Source organism: Dipodomys ordii, unplaced genomic scaffold (genome assembly GCF_000151885.1).
Source record: "Dipodomys ordii isolate 6190 unplaced genomic scaffold, Dord_2.0 Scaffold29, whole genome shotgun sequence".
Lineage (NCBI taxonomy): Eukaryota > Metazoa > Chordata > Mammalia > Rodentia > Heteromyidae > Dipodomys > Dipodomys ordii.
Genome location: NW_012267245.1, coordinates 3,333,634 through 3,337,364, shown reverse-complemented (window position 1 = coordinate 3,337,364; position 3,731 = coordinate 3,333,634).

Here is a 3,731-nt window from a genome sequence, read left to right as displayed (position 1 = left end):
TGTCCCTCAGCTCTTCAGCTCAAGCTCTACCACTTGAGCTACAGCGCCACTTCCGGTTTTCTGGTGGTTTATTGGAGATCGGAGTCTCATGGTCTCTCCTGCCAGGGCTGGCTTTGAACCGCGATCCTCAGATCTCAGCCTCCTGAGTAGCTAGGATGACAGGCGTGAGCCACCAGCGCCCGGCTTTCCATGAGACTCTTAATTGGAGACTCTTATCTCCAAATGTGGCTAAAAGCTAGAGGTGGAGGCGTGGCTCAAGCGGTAGAGCACTAGCCTTGAGTGAAAAAAGCCAAGTGAAACCGAGAGGCCTTGAATTCAAAACCTAGTACTGGGGGCTGGGAAGGTGGCTCAGTGGTAGAGCGCTTGCCTTGCATGCCTGAAGCCCTGGTTCGATTCCTCAGCACCATATAAGCAAAAAGAAAAAAGCCAGACTCAGCTGTGACTCAAGTGGTAGAGCGCTACCCTTGAGCTGAAGAGCTGAGGGACAGCGCTCAGGCCCAGAGTTCAGGCCCCTCGACCAGACTGAAAAAACAAAAAACACAAAAACCCCTGGTACTGGCAACACACACACACACACACACACACACACACACACACACACACACACACACACACACACACACACACACACACACACACACACAGAGGTAGGTCCCTGCGCTCAGGCCCAGAGTTCAGGCCCCTCAACCAGACTGAAAAAACAAAAAACACAAAAACCCCTAGTACTGGCAACACACACACACACACACACACACACACACACAGAGGTAGGTCCCTGCTCAAAGAACTTGTTGGTTACAAAGCTGGGTGCTGGTGGTTCATCCATGTAATCCTAATTACTCAGCAGACTGAGATCTAAGAACCACAGTTTGAAGCCAGCCCAGGTGGGAAAGTCCATGAGACTCTTATCTCCAAGAAACCACTCAGAAAGCCGGAAGTGGCGCTGTGGCTCAAGTGGTAGAACGCTAGCCTTGGGCTGAAGAGCTGAGGGACAGCATCCAGGACCTGAGTTCAAGCCCAAGGACCCAAAACAAAAACAAACAAAATCAACTCAGTTATAGCTTTAGAGAACCATTTTTCCTTGCCTGGCCTCAGTTTCCCATCTAGCCTGGGTGCAAGTAGATAGTATAAAAGAAGTGTGTAGCCACGTGCCGGTGGCTCACGCCTGTCATCCTAGCTACTCAGGAGGCTGAGATCTGAGGATCATGGTTCAAAGCCAGCCCGGGCAGGAAAGTCCATGAGACTCTGATCTCCAATAAACCACGCAGAAAGCCGGAAGTGGCGCTGTGGCTCAAGTGGCAGAGCGCTTGCCTTGGGCTGAAGAGCTGAGGGGCAGCGCCCAGGCCCAGAGTTCAAACCCCATGACAAGAAAAAGAAGGAAAGAAAAAAAAGAAGTGTCTATCTGCCTTTTAAGGAGGGCAGGTCTGGGTCCTTCCCCAAGGAAGCTGTCCAGAGGAGGAAGTGTTGCAGGCTCCCCTTGAGAAACTTGCCGGCCGCCCTGGGGTACCCTGTACCCCATTTGCACTGATCATTGCTTCACTGACAGCGACAAGATTTCTACCCTTCAACCCCCTAACCCCGGGGCAAGGCCTTCCCAGAAGGGGAACTCCTCCCCGACTCTACCCCAGCCCTCCCCCACCTCTCTCACCCAGCCTGCCATCCGCCTTCCCCCCCCCCCCCCCCCGCAGCTACTTCCTCCCCACCCCCCCCTCCTCCCAGCCACATCAAGGCAAAAGCAAAGTCATATGCAAATATCCTGTCCTGGAACTCACAGCCCCACGGTGGGGCTCCCCTTTACCCTGTACCCTCTTCCCCGCCTACCCCCACTCCCACCCCTGCCTCTTTAAGCCCTTGGAAAAGGAAGGAAGAAGATCCAGTTGAAGGGATTGAATCCAATTTCGTGAGAAAGTACAGGCTCTGAGCCAGGAGTTATTCCCCCCACCCCCAAGATCTCGGAGCACAAGCAGAATTCAAACCCAGCTCTCACAACTCATACTTCAAACACACCCAGCATTTCCCGAGGGCTCAAATCTATAAGCAAACCAAGGATTATCACACCACAATGGGGACTCAGATCCCTTCAACGGTGAGCTATCGGGTCTGCTTGTGGCCTGATTTTGACACAGTCCATTTCATGATTTACGACTTTGTGACACTTCCTTAAAAAAAAAAAAAGGGACTGAGAAATTGGGCACCCACTGACTCGTGTAATTCTAATTACTCAGAAGGCCGAGATCTGAAATTTCAGTTTAAAGACCGCTCAGGCAGGGAAGGCCTGGACATGCTGATCTTCGATTTATCTATCCAAAAAAAAAAAAAAATCCAAAAAAACCAAAAAGCTTGGAAGTAAAGCTGTGGCTCAAGTAGGAGAGCACCAAGCTTGAATGAAAAAGCCAAGGCACAGAGCCCAGGCCCTGAGTGCAAGGCCCAGGACCGAACCATACATACACACAAAATCTGTCTAAAGCCACCCAGGTGGAGGGGTGGCAGACCTGGGTGGGGTAAGGGGGGGGGGGGGGGGGGCACCAGTCCTCAGTCTGGCTACATCATCCTGCACTTTGACTACAACCCAACAAAGCTTATTCAAAGATGACCCTACTGTCTGACCGGGCCAAACAGTGCCCTGCCACAGGCCTGAGGCCCCAGCTTACTGTAGCTTACGAGAGGAGGCCTGGGCGGTCAGGCTTTCCCTACAACTCCTCCCGGGCTAGCTGGATGACAAGGCAGAACAGAATCAGCAGATGCCCCCAGAGGCTGAGAGGAAGGCCCAACCCCTGGACTCGATAAGGGACAGGAGATAAGACAGCTTCCTTGGGTAGTACAGGACTCAGCCTGCCTTGTTCCTTCTGTCCAGGAGCCCCTCCCTAACAAGCACTGGGTGGGCAGAAGGCACCAGGTGCTGTACTGAGGGGAGAGAGGCTCCTCTGGGCTGCCTACAAACTGGCCTGGACATCCCACAAGCCAGGCCTGGATCTAACACCGTCTCCCAAGGTAACTCTGCTCGGAGCCTGCTTCCTATTTGCAACGTGGGGCAGACAGGTGAAGTGGATCAGTGAGGTTGTTACAGCCGGAAAGTGGAAAATACTCACGGATCTCCCTGCTCCAGGGTTCTCCTCCCCCCCAAAAAAAAGGGTCTTGTCCATGTCTCCCCAGCACCCTGGACAGAGGGGGCGGGGCGGGGACGTCCAGTGATTCATGTTACTGAGGTAGCCACGCAAGTGAAGGGCACAAGAAATCACAAGGCAGGTAGGAGTGGATCTGGTCTCCTCTCCCTCCCCAGATGTTTGTTATCAGGCACGGGCTCCACATACACACACTTGAACATGCATAGGCACACACACGCGCACACACACATGCTCACTGGGTCCACACACAAGCCCTAACAACAGCTCAGTACACATCTGGGGCTTCCTGAGAGCAAAACTCGTTACCCATGCAACCCTGGTCTTCAGTGTCCCCGGGCTGTAAGCAAGGGGGGGTGGGGGGGACAGTCCTGTTGGTGTCAGATGTGACCAGAAGTTACCCCCACACCGAGTCGATTATGCTCACAAAAACCTTCACTCATTCATTCATTCATTCATTCTCCAGCCTGTACCTAATGACCAACTTTGTGCGGTCCAAAGGGTCTGGGCCCAGGCGGGGCACGTGGGGGCATCTTCTCTGCTCTCACCTGGAAGAGGCCTCTAGGACTCTCTCCCGGGGTTCGGGGCCCACTCTCCCCTCTCCTCCCC